General features: G+C 44.7%; 1 protein-coding gene across 1 annotated transcript in view; it reads right to left on the bottom strand.

The window, feature by feature from the left end:
- LOC126469927 (glucose-6-phosphatase 3) overlaps positions 1-16,934 on the bottom strand; it is a 129,625-nt gene that overhangs the window by 45,753 nt on the left and 66,938 nt on the right. The window lies entirely within an intron of this gene.

Raw genomic sequence — 16,934 nt, 5'->3', positions numbered from 1 at the left:
CTTTCACTTCATCTCTAATGACCTCCATGTTGATGGGACTGTCACGTATCCATGGAAACGACAGCCAAGTCTTCAGAGTTAATAAAAGTGGAAAGCTTGATGAGTATAATGAGGTAAAAGTTACATGTCCAGATGGCCAAAGCAGCCAAGGCAACCACTCATGAGAAGTGGTGAATCTGGGTTCATTTTCAACTTTTGCCACTGCATTTCCACAATGCTCTGTGCAATTGGAAGTCATGAATTCCCAACCATCCCTTCCCTGTCTCTCCCCATTCTCTATTTTATACAAATAGCAGGAAGTTGGATTGAGACCAATTTTCAACCAGATATAACCAGAGTCACTAGAGAATGACAACAGGCTTATGTAAAACTTCAAATGCTTCCAGAAGGAAATCTTTTCAGCTGGTGGCACCACAAAGACACCATCTGTGATTAATAAATACTACTGTAAGGTGTAAACATCATTTCAAAGTGGAAGTAAAAGAGAAGTAAGGGTGGGAGTCTCTGGAATGGGCACATATACATCATGAAGAGCCTATAGCAGGTTCAGGATATGATTTTACAAAAGACTCCTCCCTCAACTCAGCTTCTGAAAAAAAGTACATAATTAGAGCCAAAGAGATGGCGAGGGCTGTTCAACATTATTCCAAGTCAGGGACTAGCAGGAGCGAAGGGGAAATTGATTAAAACTCGGATGCAGAGTCTCTGAAGGGAGAGTCATGGCAGTTAGAGCAGACAGGAGTACAGGATATATAGGACAGGCAGATCCTAGTGGAAGTTGAGAGACAGCAGTACTAACAGACACAGCTGAAATTATTAGCCAAGTGGGGCTGAGTAGAGTTATCTGCAGTAGTTTGGAACAGTACATGGAGTTCTAACTGCGAGTTGCATCATGATCATGGGGGCAGACGCAGTTAGTGTTGACAAGTTCTTTTGACAGACAGAACAGTGCTTGTTAGTCACTGTCTCCGTGTAAAGACTTGGTCTTTGTGGGTACAATTCACTTAGAGCAACTGTATACTAGGTTGAGGGTGTCCTCTGAATAAATCAGAAGTTGTAAATGACCCATAGGGTTCATCACTCAGTACTAATTCCAATCCTTACCTTTTGCAATAAGGGAATTTTAACAACATAGTCAGGTCAAGACTCGCCCTCACTTAGGTCAACTGACTATTTCCCTTTCTCCTCAAACCCTGTCACTCAATCCCAAGCAACACACACATCTGGGGTTTTACAGAACAAGTATTATTAGTGTAAGGTGTAGTGTACAAAAACAAAAGGTTGAACAGAGTTTACTACGTCAGATAGTTACAGCAACCATGGCAAATAGCAGAAATTTGTGTATGTGATGACACAGCTGCTTCATACATTTTAGAGAATGGAGAAAGAAACGTACGGGATGGGTGTGAATTTGTGACTTCCAGCCGCACAGGTCATTGTGGTAATGCAATGGCAAAAGTTAAAAATTTGTGCCGGACCAGGACTTTAACTCAGATTTACTGCTTCTGTAAGATTGCAACAGCTTATTAATGTTTGTTTCAGCGAAGATGCGCTAATATCGCACGAACTCCTATGGGAATGTATTAAGTTGTAAGTAGTGGGTTAATGGAAGATGAAAGCTACACGGCAGTGTGTGATAAGTTGGAAATTTGAATTGGTCCGTTGGACTGTGTCCAGATGGCCAAAGCAGCCAAGGCAACCACTCATGAGAAGTGGTGAATATGGGTTCATTTTCAACTTTTGCCATTGCATTTCCACAATGCTCTGTGCAATTGGAAGTCATGAATTCCCAACCATCCCTCCCCTGTCTCTCCCCATTCTCTACGTCCGCAGCTCGTGGTCGTGCGGTAGCGTTCTCGCTTCCCACGCCCGGGTTCCCGGGTTCGATTCCCGGCGGGGTCAGGGATTTTCTCTGCCTCGAGATGACTGGGTGTTGTGTGATGTCCTTAGGTTAGTTAGGTTTAAGTAGTTCTAAGTTCTAGGGGACTGAAGACCATAGATGTTAAGTCCCATAGTGCTCAGAGCCATTTGAACCATTTGAACCCATTCTCTATTTTATACAAATAGCAGGAAGTTGGATTGAGACCAATTTTCAACTAGATATAAATTCACAACAGAGTCCAACATGTAGTCATAGCAAGGTGCAGGGCAACGACAGCATGACACTGAGGGTCTGAAAGCCACCACGGGCGACACCATCCCAGGGCAAGCTGCAAGAAGCAGCACATTCAGGGAAAGCAGCTGTAGTCAGATTCAAAGCCATGTGCTCCTCCATGTAGAAGGTCCTGTGCCACTGAGCAGAGCCCCAAGGTTGATGTAAGTGTCGTCGATTCGTTGCCAAGCATCAAGAGTAACTGGTACCCAGCCAAGTAATCTTATAACCATTGTACCTGTAGTTCTAAAGTTGCTAATTGTAATTTGTTTAAAATGTGTCCATCCCCCCCCCCCCCCCACCCCCCACCCCTTGCACAGCTAACTCATCAGCAAACCATAAAATAAGTGCTAAGGAAGCCTTGTGTATTCTAGGGGGTCTTCTCATGGCAACAAGAGGGACCTGAGAGAATTCATTGAAGACATTGATTCAGCATTTGAATTACATTTGCTAAAGCAAAAATTACAGGTGAGGCTAGATCAAGACTGCAAGTACATGAGAGAGCAGGTGCATGAGAAGAGATAACACACATTTTAGAAGAGAACTATGCTAGTAAATGAATGCTAGACTATTATAAATGTAGGATATTTCAGGCAAGGCAATGCTATGGGGAAGAAATTGCTTCATAGGCCAACAGGATTGACACAACAGAGAGAAATTTTACAGAAGCTCTAACTAGGGTCACAAGTAGAGAAAACAGAAATGGTACCATACAGCTGGCAGACTTTTTAGTTAGAGTATACAAGGACTAATTAATGACTGAATACAAACAAAAGTCATAAATTGAGGTGACGAAATTTGATTAGCTGCCACAGTAGAATTAGCATTCCAGGAAGAAAGTGCTCTATTGTCACGAAAGAATGGGGAACAAGGAGTGAGCATGCACACAAAACATTGAAGTCAAATAGAGAAAAGAGTTAAGATGTTTTATGAGTGGGTTATGAAGGCATCTGGCAAGTAAGTGTAGGAAAAAGAAGGCATATCAAAGGGTTTGCACTATGCAAGCAAAATAATTCACAAATTTCTGCTGTGTTTGTGATAAACCAAGTCACACAGGTTCAGAGTGAATGGAAGAGGCAAGGAAAGTGACATAAATAGACCCCAGCATGTTAAAAGGGAATTGCACAGAAGTCAATGGATTTCATTCATTGCATAAAAGGAGATGTCCACACAGTAAACTGCCAGGCAACTGCAGTGTACCATGCACCAGGGTACAAGACATGACTTGTTTTAAGTGTAAATAACCAAGGTACTACACTAAGGACTATCATGAAGGGCCTTGGTATACATGGAGAAAAAACAAGAGTTCCATACACAGAGATTATATATAAGGAGGAGGAGTATTCCACACTCCAATAGAATGTACAATCAGAATAGATGAAGCAGAAAGGCTCTGATTAAAAGGTGTTACCAGTGGGTTTACCAGTGAAGTGACAAGTACATTAGAAGCAGTGAAAATACACGTAAGTGTGACAGGTGTCGGAGATGTTGAACACAAATTTCATATGTATGTGTCAGGATTAGACATCCCACGTGACAGGTTTATCAGTACGGATTTATTAACACGGCACAGAGTTAAATTAGGCATATGCAGGATAAATGTAAAATCGACAAGGCAAAGACATTGCTACTAGGATTTAAAGGGTTGCAACTTTTTTAATCATATGTGCATAAGTACGGAAACTAGCAGCTGTGTTTGGGGATATAGAATCAGAGTATAACAAATGATAAATGCTGTAGTTAATGCACAGAAAGGCATAATGCAGCCTCACATCATAAACCTGATACAAATTTTCGAGTTCGACAGTCTAATAAGAGATGAACAGAAAGATGTAAGGTTCCCTGTCCCTCAAGCTGAACCACCAGGATACCTTTTGGTAAAGTTAATAAATGTAGATGTGGTTATAGCAGGAAGCCTATTAGGATACATTCCTTTTACCACAAGAAAGCCCTCAGTCAAAAGGGAAGTATACTTCCCTTCGGCCAGAAAAGAAGTACCTATTCACAGACAAATTTAAAAGGCAGCGCACCAAATTATTGACAGAGGAGCCAAATAACAGACCCTTGTTGCTAATGATAAATGGTTTGGAGGTGAACAAAGGGACCTGTTGCCTTAGGAATCTGGACAGGCAAGCAAAAGATTAGATGACACAGGTGCATTTAAATAAATATACTGTACTCAACTTTTGGGTGAAGAAATGATACACTGTTGACAACTAGCTATAAACAGAGGCCCAACACAGGCATGTGTCTATGTACACTGAATGTTTGCCAGCAGAGCTACCTAACAACAACTCATTGCAATGTTCAGCACCAACTAGTGACTAGAAGCAATCTCAAACTAGAAGACTGGTGTGCAGATGCCCACTGCTTATAACACTGTCCTGGCAGTTTCAATTGGTCAGCGGCCTGGAGGTTCTTCTTGGCGGCGATGTTCAAAGCACTGCTCGTGGAGCCTGTAGGAATCTTCGAGGCACTGGCTCAGGCAGTATCAATAAGTTATGGTACTACAGTAAGAATCTAAATAAGACCAGGAGACTTTCTAGACAAATATTTGCTCTCTTGTTTACTTTCAACCAAGAAGAGTGTGAGGGAAAGTAGCTTCAGGCAACTAGTATAAAGCCAGATGATCGTTAAAAAAAGAATTATAGTATTACAGCAAAGTATATGGACAACTTTACCATAAATAACTATGAATAGTTATAAATAGTTCCTAAGGAGATAAGTCAGACAGTATTGTGTGGGAAGCAAGCCCAAACGGATGCAGTGCTAAGAGGAGTTGGAAAAACAAGTTTCTACAGTAAATGTAAGGGATATGGTACAAGAGCCTCCATACACATGGACCAAATAATACACAACAACACAACTAAAAGGAATGTAACACCACAAATAGAGTTGGAGCTTGATTGTTGCTTAATCAATAAGGAAAACACAAACATTTCTTTGCTAAACTTAGAGTTACCATCAGATCATTTGGTCGCACAACTAGATGGTGGTGGTGGTTAGTGTTTAACGTCCCGTCGACAACGAGGTCATTAGAGACGGAGCGCAAGTTTGGGTTAGGGAAGGATGGGGAAGGTAATTGGCCGTGCCCTTTCAAAGGAACCATCCCGGCATTTGCCTGAAATGATTTAGGGAAATCACGGAAAACCTAAATCAGGATGGCCGGAGACGGGATTGAACCGTCGTTCTCCCAAATGCGAGTCCAGTGTGCTAACCACTGCGCCACCTCGCTCGGTACAACTAGATGAATTAAAGGTTGATGGAAAGTGTCTAAATGATTTAGGCCGTATTATTAATAACACCAGGAAAGGAAAACACACTCTAATTACAGACATACTATTCTATCCCTACTTATGTGATTGTAGCCTTAATTATACTAGTTACATAAACTTGTTGCTACTTTCGACTTACGCGGAATTACTTCAGTGATAATAATTGTTGCAGTAAGATATGTATATGAACTGCCATCATAAACCAAGGTGAAGAAAATCCAATGGCATGAAAACCTCTTACTAGTATTCCTGAGGAAATAGCGATTTATGAAAGAAGCCCAAATGAGTAAGAACAGTCAGTGCACGTCAGAAACAGACGATAAACAAAACTGTAATGAATAAGATGTAGTTACACCAGTTATGAATATATATTGCAAATTTAGTTGTGAATAGTCTGCAAATAGTGTTACTATCAAGGAAAACAAACTAAAAATCTAATTGTTTATAAAATGTAAATGTTTATTGCAAAAGAAAAAAAGAGGATACCAATTGGAATATGTCAAACTTATTGTAAAAACATCATAGTTTTGAATAATGGATTTAATTAATGCTACTCTACAGAGTAACATCAGTTACATCAGCAGGGTAGATGTCCTGTATCAATGGAAATGACAGCCAAGTCTTCAGAGTTAATAACAGGGGAAAGTTTCATGAGAATAACGAAGGAAAAGTTACAAGACAGGCAAGCACTAAAGAATGACAACAGGTTGGTTGGTTGGTTGGTTAGTTGGTTTAAAAGAGGGGGGAAGGGACCAAACTATGAGGTCATCAGTCCCTTGTTTCGAAGGAAACAATGTCACAAGGGTGAGAATAAGACAAGGAGACAACACAAAGCAGAAGGAAAGGAAAACCCACAACAATGACTGAAGGGCAACAAAACACTTAAATGGACAAAAGGGGACAAGAAAACCACAAAGATGCAAGAAACAGGTAGAAGAGGTTAAAACAAAAAGCATGTTACCATGGCTGGCTGACCATGAGGGTAAACAGGAAAAGCCAGCCACTCTGCAACACATTAAAACCCCCACCCTGAAAGCACTAGAGTGGAGGACACACAGGGACGAAGGACATGCTAAAACTTAGAGCAAATGATAAAACTCACCCTCATGAATAAAACGTAAAACTGAAGCTGCTGTTGAGGCATTGTTGCCTAACACCGAAGGTAGGGTGCTGGGAAAGCTAAAACTCCGCCGTAGAGTGGCTAAAAGTGGGCAGACCAGCAATAGATTGATGACTGTCATTCATAAGCCACAGCGACACCAAGGTGGGTCCTCCCGACAGAGGAGGTAACGATGCTTCAGCCACATATGGACAATACGGAGCCAACAGAGAACCACAGAGTCCCTGCAAGAGGCGCTCACAGAGGTCTTACACACATTCGTAGTTTCCTTAATGGCACACAGCTTGTTGTGCATGCTGAGATTACGCCATTCCATCTCCCAAAGCCGCAAAACCTTATGGTATATTACTGAATGCAGTTCAGCTTAAGAGAAGCCGATCTCCATAAGTGGTTTCTGTGTAGCCTCTTTGGCCAGCCTATTGACAAGTTCATTGCCTGGGATTCTGTGACCTGGGGTCCAGACAAACACCACTGAATGACTGAACTGTTCCATGGCATAGATGGACTCCTGGATGGTTGCTACCAAAGGACGACAAGGGCAGCACTGATCAATAGCTTGTAGGCTGCTCAAGCAGTCAGTACACAGGAGAAATGACTCGTCTGGTGCGGGCTTTCAAATTACTATGCACCCTCCGACTCAATGTTGCAATATTAAAAGTTTTGGCTGGTTTCGTTGTCTAGGGGACGAGATACGTAATTGCCGCATTACAGGCCAAATACTGCTGAGTCTACAGTATATGATGAGAATCCACACATGAATTGAAAGGTCAAAGGTTTATATCACTCGGCAATTGCAAATTATGAATGTAACATATAAATTTATAAATGAAAGATTGCAATTAAATAAAATATGCAGGTGCTACCTTAACGACTTTAAATGACGAGTACGATAGTAGAAGTACTTTTGAGAATGTGGTATATTTCTGCAAAACACATATTGGTGTCGATGGTCCAGCAATTAAATAAAATATAAGTTGAATAACAGGGAAACAATATATTCCTACAGCATGTAATTAGTTATGAACAACAACACAGCTCGTGAGATATTCACTTCTAATTGCACACTACGACTTCACTGTAGACTCCATGGAAATCTCACATGTGCACAAGCCGGCACTACAAAATATTTCTGTCCTCCGCAGCCACGTGCAAACTGTTCCACTGTGCAAGTCTTTCCGCCAACTGTCCATCCGTCGCGCCATACCACCACAGGCGCTCCATGCCCTGTGCCATACTGTCCAGAAGTACCCCGTGTCCTCCCCGGAAACTCGCTTCCATCCAGTCCCCCCATTCACGAGTGCTGTGATTAGCTAGCACACTCGCGCCATCTTCATGCCAACGCACAGTCACAATCATAATGAAACATATAGCAAATACTGTATTTACATTTAAATAACTTGAAATTAAATAAATATTCCTGTGGCTGGACCATAAACATGCTCTAACACACATTATTAAATACATAAACTATTAAATAAACATATATCAAAAGAAAAGAAGCAAAAGGTAGGCCAGGAGCCTAATGTCTCTGTGCTTTCGTTTTCACCGTAAATAACTGACTAGTTTCTTCATGAATAGCATATATCGGATATTAACAAAGACATAGATTAATGAATATATTTATAAGCATGCTGCTACCGTTTTTTCATGTAACTGTGGAGTACTTATGGCCTGACGGGATCGATAGTAAAGGGCCACTTTGACCCCCAATAACTCATGTACTATTTAAGTTACATGCCTGTAATTCATACCAATTTAGGTTTACACATATAGCTTTCTAAAGACACAGCGACTGAAAAAAATTGGATGAAGCGTTTATATTTTGGAAATTCGTTGCTGGATGTTTCTTGCATAATTTACCGTCAGATACTAAACTTTAAACTAATAAAGATATTGAAAATCTGATTACACCATCAGAATCATCGTGCAAATAATAGTTATGCACATGTTTCTTTTTGAGGTATCATGATTCATCTGGCTACTATTAATTTCTATACGAACAGTGAATTGTCTGCCATGATGGGTTCACAAAGTCCGCCATCTTTCGCACTCCCAGTATAGACATCTCCTTCATCGACACAAAGCACCATTCACGTCACAGCGGAATTCCCAGCCACGCGACTGGACCATGAGCTGGGACTACCCCTCTCGTCCGGCTAACGTTTGGCACCACGTGTTTGTTAACGAGCGGCCTGCACCCGCTGACTGGCCTGTGTGGTCACTGCTTCCTCAGAACTTAGAATATTTTCAGGGCACGATGACTCACCTGTTACCTCACACTGGGCATGATCAGATGTGCTCAAGAGCACGAGATATGGCTGCCAGCTCTGCAGTGAAAACACTGCAGCCATCTGGCAAGGAGCGCTGTACTATATGTCCTCCATGAACAAAGGCAAAGTCAATGTGACCACAATCCATTGAGCCATCGGTGTAAACCATTTCATTTCATGGCCCTGGTACATGTCGAGAATCGAGAGAAAGTGGCAGTGGAGAGTTGCAGGGTTAACTGAGTCCTTAGCGCCATGTGAAAGGTCCAGGCGAAGCCACAGCATAGGTTTACACCATGGGGGTGTACGTGAATGAACCTCAAGTATAGATGGTAAAGGCAAGAACTCCAGTTTGAAGAGAAGGGACTGCGGCCTAGGTTTACACCATGGAGGTGTATATGAATGAACCTCAAGTATAGGTGGTAAAGGCAAGGACTCCAGTTTGATGAGAAGGAACTGCACACAAACCGCAATTGTAAGTCCTTTCCTGGGCCACTGATGCGGGAGATGAACCACCGTGGGCAGGAAAAGGAGATGCAATGGAGGGACTCCGGCCTCCATCAGGACACTGCTCATGGTACTCGTCCTAAAAGCTCCTGTCACTAGGTGAACGCCACAGTGGTGCACTGGGTCAAGTAAACGCAATGCTGAGGGTGCCACCAAACCATAAACCAGACTCCCATAGTCAGGGCGGGATTGAACTTGGGCTCTGTAGAGCTACAGCAGCATAGAGTGATCTGCATCCCAGTGGGTGTTGCTCAGGCAGCGGAGGGCACTGGGGTACTGCCAACACTTCCACTTAAGCTGGCAAAGGTGAGGAAGCCAACTCAATCGGGTGTCAAAAACCAGTCCTAAGACTCGATATCTCTCCACTGCATGAGTGGATCATCGTTAAGATAAAGTTCTGGTTCCAGATGAATGGTATGATGCCAATAGAAGTGCATTACACATGACTTTGTGGTCGAAAACTGGAAACTGTAGGCTAGAGCCCATGACTGCACCTTGTGTATGACTCCCTGTAGGTGCCACTCAGGAACACCAGTACTGATGGAGCAGTATGAAATGCAGAAGTCATCTGCATACAGAGAAGGTGAGACGGACAGCCCTATAGCTGCAGCTAGACCATTAATAGCCACTAAATATAGAGATACACTCAATACGGAGCCCTGCAGGATCCTGGATATGGGGAGGCTATGGCAGGCACCAACTTGGACATGGAAAGTACAAAGTGACAGGAAATTCTGGATAAAAATCTGAAGCGGGCCTCAGAAACCCCACTCGTATAATGTGGCAAGGATATGATGTCGCGAGGTGGTGCCATACGCTTTTCGTAAACCAAAAAAGACAGCAACCAGGCGTTGGCAACTGGAAAAGGCTGTTCGGATGGCTGACTTGAGAGACACAAGATTATCAGTGGTAGAGCAACCCTGGTGGAAGCCGCCCTGACATGGAGCCAGTGCGCCACGTGACTCCAGGACCCGACCCAACCCAACTGCAAACACACCATACATTCCAGCAGCTTACAAAGAACATTGGTGAGGCTGATGGGCCAATAGCTATCAAAATCAAGCTGGTTTTTAACGATTATAAGCACTGGAATGATGGTACTCTCCCGCCATTGCGATGGAAAGAAGCCATTGCACCAGATCCAGTTGAAGACGACGAGGAGATGTCGCTTGTAGTCAGATGAGAATGTTTCATCATCTGACTGTGCATCCAATCTGGCCCAGGAGGAGTGTCGGGGCAATGTGCAAGGGCACTGAGCTCCCACTCTATAAATGGGGTGTTATAGGGTTCACTGTGGTGTGTAGCGAACGAGAGGACATTCCTTTCCATCCGCCGTTTGAGGGTGTGAAAGGCTGGGTGGTAGTTCTCTGATGCAGAGGTTTGAGCAAAGTACTCAGCAACTGCGTCCGCATCGGTAGACAACACGCCATTGATGTTAATGCCAGGGACACCTGTTGGGTTTTTCTACCCAAAAAGATATCTGATCTGCATCCAGACATGGGAAGGTGACGTATGGCATCCTAACAGCCGAGACGTATCTCTCCTAACACTACTGCTTCCATCTTTTGATAAGCTGGCGAATGCGGGCACAAAGCCGCTTAAAGGCTATGAGGGGCTCCAGGGAAGGGTGCCGCTCTAGAGCTTGCTGAATCTCCTTAATTGTCTCAGCGACTACTGGCAACCACCAAGAGACTGCCCTTCACCAGGGGCACCCTAAAGAGTGAGGGTGGCGTTTTCCGCCGCATTAACCATTGTTGTAGTCACCTGCTCAACCATCACATCACTGTTATCATGTGGGAAAGAGTCAGTGGTGACCACAGAGGTGAAAGTTCTCAGTCTGCCTTGTTTGAAGCCCATCTGGGCAAGCATCCATGGGCCTATTGCCGGGGTGCTGACAGGAAGGTAGGAAAGTGGTCACTACCACACAGGTTGTCATGTGCTCTCCAGTGGATAGATGGGAGAAGTCCTGGGCTGCAAATGGATAAATCAATGGCCGAATAACTACCACGAGCCACATTGAAATGTGTGGTGGCCCCAGTATGTAAGAGGCAGAGGTTAAACTAAGGCAGTAAAATTTCGACATCTCTGTCTCAACCAGTAAGCACGAAGCCACCCCACAAGGGGTTATGGGCTTTAAAATATCCCAAAAGTAGGAAAGGTTTAGGGAGTTGACCAATCAGTGGAACTAATACATTCAGGAGTACTGCACCATCTGGAGGAAGATATACATTGCAGACAGTTATTTCCTGCATCATCCATTCTGACAGCCACAGCTTCAAAAGGGGTTTGAAGGGGCACAGGTTCACTACAGACTGAGTTTAGAACATAAACGTAAACTCCACCTGACACTCGATTATAGTCACTACGGTTCCTGTAATATCCCTTATAGCTGCGGAGGGCAGGGTCCGCATTGCCAGGAACCATGTTTCCTGGAGGGCAATGCAGAAAGGAGGTGTAAGGCTTAACAGTTGCTGTAGCTCAGCCAGGCAGTGTAAAAAACCACCACAGTTCCGCTGGAGGATGACATCATGAGACTGGGAAAGCCTGGAACATTCAATGAGGCAGTTAACGCCACAGGGTCACATGCTGCCACTGACGTATTCCCTGAGCTGTCTATATCCATTCTGTCTAAGTGTCCAGTGAGATCTAGGCCCTCAGCAGATGCCAGAATCGCATCCCCAGACACAGAGCTTCTAGGTCATTGTGTGGGTACCACCACAATTTCCTCGGTCTTAGGGGTCTTTTTTTTAGACTTTTCTTGCTACTCCTTGGGTTTCTCTGGCTGGGAGGGCTTCACTGATTCAGTCTCCAGGAGTGAGGAGGATCGTGATGCCCTACAACTAGCTGTTTTTGGGCACTTCAGCCACCGGTGGGCATCATCTTTCCCACTAGCAGAAATCTGGGAAGGGAGTGACCCAAGGGATCCCTTCCTGGCAAAAAGGAGCCGAAGAACACTTTCACTTCTCTGGCTGGGAAATGGGGACTGGTGTCCCCAATGGTTGGGGGGGGGGGGGGGGGGGTGCAGTGCTCCCGAGGTAGGTGGTGAGGGAGGACCAGGGGTGAATTGCCCCCCCACCATCAAGGGAACAGGCGTAGCCTTCTGGCTCTGAGAACCGACTGGAATTAGCGGAACTGATAGAGCTACAACTGTTCTTGTAGCGGCGGCATACGAGGAGGTCATAGCCACAGGATGTAGCCGCTCATACTTTCTCTTAGCCTCAGTGTATGGCAGATGGCCCAGGGTCTTGTATTTCATGATTTTCCTCTCTTTCTGTAAAATCCTGCAGTCCAGCGAGCAAGGTGAATGATGCTCTCCGCAGTTGCCACAGATGGAAGGTGGGGCACATGGAGTATTGGGATGTGATGGACATCCACAATCTCGACATGTGATGCTGGAAGTACAGTGGGAAGACATGTGGCTAAACTTCCAGCACTTAAAGCACCGCATCGGGGGAGGGATATATGGTTTGACATCACAGTGGTAGACCATCACCTTGGCCTACTCGGGTAAGGTGTCACCCTCGAAGGCCACGATGGAGGCACCAGTGGCAATCTGATTATCCCTTGGACCCCGATGGATGTGCCGCATGAAATGAACGCCTTGCCACTCTAAATTGGCATGCAGCTTGTCATCAGACTGCAAAAGAAGGTCCCTGAGGAATATAATACCCTGGACCATATTTAAACTCTTATGTGGCATGATGGTAACAGAAACATCCCACAACTTGTTACAAGCGAGTAAAGCCCGTGACTGGGCAGAGGACGCTGTTTTTATCAAGACTGATCCAAAGCACATTTTGGACAAGCCCTCCACCTCGCCAAACTTCTCCTCTAAATGCTCTACAAACAACTGTGGCTTCTTAGAAACAAAGGAGTCCCCATTAGATCTTGTACATATGAGGTACCGGGGTGAATAAGGTTTGCTGTCTTCCTTAGTCTGGTGTTCCTCCCATGGTGTGGCCAGGGAGGGGAATGATTTAGGGTCGTACTTTCTCGTATTGTACTGAGACATGGAACAATTAGAGACTACTGGTGTCTGACCACCAGCAAGTGATGACATGGTACGATTCATCGCGCGTCATCCGCCCTGATGCCACCCACTCCAACCAGGGGCCCTCTCCACGGGCGCTACCCAGCTGCAGCAAAAACCATCTGGCAGGATGGCTTTTGCCGATAGTTCTGATGCCCCAGGGTGACAGGCATCTAGTCCTTGGCATACATGGGTAGTTAACGATGAAGGCATCAGCAGAGTGATCCCTGTGTAGTCAAGGTGCTACAATCAACAGGGTACATGGCGGCCCCACCACAACGGACTGGCTACCGTGCTGGATAAGAGGTGCAAAGAAGTCAATGGTCACCGTCGGTGCAGAAAGCGACACTGCATAGTGCATGGTGTAAAATGCACCCAGAAAGGTGCCCTCGCCCAAGAGATAGTAGGCTAAAGATCTCAAGGCACAATGGACATGATGCACCATGTAAGGCACCCTTCCCCAATTGGCTCGCTCTTCTGGAAAATTTTGAAAATGGAGGTCAAACCCTACAGGAGACCATCACATAAAGGCTGAAACATGTGAGACTCCTGTTAGACACCTCTTATGACAGGCAGGAATACCTCGGTCCTTTTCTGATCCCCGGACCTGCAGGAGGCATGACAACAGGCTTACATAAAATGTCGTGCTTCAAGCCACACCGAAGGAAATATTTTCAGCCGGTGGCACCACAGACATACCAGCTGCACCTAAGAAATAACACTGTAAGCTGTAAATATCATTTCACAGTGAGAGAAAGATGAGGATACAGGAGAGTTACTGGAAGGGGTACATCTACATCACGAAGAGCCTATAGCAGGTCTAGGACATAAATTTACAACAACAGCTCGCCCCTCCACTCAGCTTCTGAAAATCAATGCATTATTAGAGTCAATACCATGGCAAGAACACTTAAACATTATGCCAAGTCAGGGACACATGGTGTTGAAGGGGAAATTGATTAAAACTCGGATGCAGACAGGAGTAGAGGATAGATAGGACAGGCACGTCCCAGTGGAAGTGGAGAACAGTATTGGCAGAAACAGAAACAGCCAATTTTATTTGCCGATTGTGGCTGAGCAGAGTTATCTGCAGTAGTTCAGAACAGTAGATGGAGTCCTAGCTGGGTAGCTGAGGACTCCGTGCTGCATCATGACTGCAGCCACAGCTAGTACTGACAGCTTCTTTTAGTAGATGGAACAGTGCAGTTAGTCACTGTCTGTGTGTAAAGGCTTGGTTTTTTGTGGGTACAACTTGTTTAGAGCAAATGTAGACTAGGTTGTAGATATTCTCCGAGGAAAATCAGAGGTTGTTTGTCATTCAGTAGGAATTCCAATTCTTACCTTTTGTAATAATGGAATTTTAATGACACAGTGAAGTCAAAATTCCCTGTCACTTTGGCCAACCAATGATTTCCCTTTCTCTACAAACTATGTTGCCCAATCCCAAGCAACACACTTGTTTAGGACGCAACAGGACCTTAAACCATTATCTCCCTTCCTTCTTTCTTGACTCATTCTGGTATGTACTCTTTTAGCCTTTTTAAAGGGTCTGGTAACCACCAGCTATCACCTAGTCTTCAGGCACCGGATGATGTCTCCATCAGTGGACACTACGAGGCGACATGGTGGCTGAGTGACAGTGCACGATAACTGTGCATTCAGTGCCTAAGCTAGACAAACACCTGCTGGCACTCACCCTCATTCTGCTCTGGCCCTGGGCATGACTCACTTAGTAACTGAACTTTGTTACAATTTTCTTGCCACGAGGCATCCTGAACTTTACACTTTTATTATTTTCTCTTGTACTTGTGAACTGAAAATATACTTATCCAAGCAGTGATGATGTGTTTTCATTTTGTTGGTCACTTCATAACTGCTAACAAAGATGAGATTTTTTTGTGTCTGCTTTGAAACCACAGACCCTGTGCCCAAGGCTAGCTCATCAGGAGTGTCGATGGAAATCGTGCCGCAGCAATTTCTCCAACAGCAGTTAGAGTGACAGAAACATCAGGAGGCCCTGTTGTCTGTGTTTCTCTCCCACCAGTCATGTGTGAATCCTCCACTGTATGATGAGTTGGCACAGGAGTGGGAGGCCTAGTGTGGTTAAGGCCTTTTTATTGTTGTGATTTCACCTAGTATGTACCACCTTTTGTGCAAACTGGCCCCATTCATGGAACCTGTGTCTCTGTCCTTTGGAGAGATGTGTGTTTTAGTCTCTACCTACTTTCACTGTTACTGCCATGCATGTCACTACTTCCCATGTGGAGCTTTATCAGTGTTGTAAATGGCCACACCAGTCCTATCGTGCACGGGTGGCTGAACTGGGGGGACCCAGTAGGAAATGCTGTTTTGGGTCTCCTGTACATAAGGACTTGTATCCGGAGTGATGATTCAGAACACCATTATTTGCAAGGCTTTAGATAAGGAAGTGTGCAGAATGTTTTACAATTTGAAGACCCGTCTTTGGATGACTTTTAAAAAACAACACAATTCTTTGAAGTTTCCTGGGCCACGAGCTGGTGCTTAGATTTTGGAGGCAAGGTAGTGGCCTTCATCTCCGACCTGGAAGAGGAATCCCGCTTAGCCAAAGTAGTAAATGTGCCAACCACAGAGAGCACTTTCCAGTCTGGTCACATTAACAAAGAAAGCAATCTCTGCCCTCTGACCGGCACATGTTTCTGTTGTGCAGAGAATGTTTTTGAAAACATGTCAGAGATGATTGCCCCAATGCCAGGACACAGCTGGATGGAAGGCATGTTGGATGGAAGGACATCTCATGACTGTATGTTGTACTTGGGATAGATGATGTGCAATGTCAGGACCAGCTGGACATTGATGCGATTTTGTAGAAATCCTCCAAGCTGGGAGTGTCCCTCAGAAACTGTTCATCACACTCACTTTATGTGACAGACAAGGCCAGCTACAGCTGTGCCTTGGCAACCCTGTTAACCTTTCAGGCATATGTCCACCTGGGAGTACCTCCCCGACAGTCCACAGCTCGCCGCCTGGTGGTATAAAACAAGCAAAATATTCTGCTTAATGGACAAACCATAATTGTGGCATCATACAAACAGGTTGTCCACCATGTTATAACTTCAAGTTGAACAAATATATTTCAAGGAAGACGCAATACATGAAAGTGACAGATCAAGTAAACGGAGTAAGACGTGTGTACACTTTAACAGTCAAATCATAACTGAGTCCAAGTCTAGCAGCCGCTGGCTGGCTGGCTGGCCGGCCGCTTAGGTGGCGCTGCTGATGCATGGCTGGCAGAGAGCACCGCATGTAGAGGACGCGCGTAACTGCGCGGCGGCACTTTGAAAGATCGGCGAGTCACAACACACCACCTTACCTTTCTGGTGGATCACAGCATGGGCAAAGCGATCCTTTTTGGCCTTGACTCTTTCTCAACTTTAGGATTTGTCATCAAAAACTCTGCCAACCAGTTTTGGAACAAATCCTGTTTCAAGAATTGGATGACCTCAATAAGGAATACTCTGAAATTTTCTCCGACGGCCTTGGCAAAGCTAGGAACTTAGTGTCTCACCTCACTTTAAGGGCGTCGGTATACCCTGCTTCTTCC

This window comes from Schistocerca serialis, chromosome 3, assembly GCF_023864345.2.
Source record: "Schistocerca serialis cubense isolate TAMUIC-IGC-003099 chromosome 3, iqSchSeri2.2, whole genome shotgun sequence".
Lineage (NCBI taxonomy): Eukaryota > Metazoa > Arthropoda > Insecta > Orthoptera > Acrididae > Schistocerca > Schistocerca serialis.
This window is presented reverse-complemented; position numbering and strand designations above follow the sequence as displayed.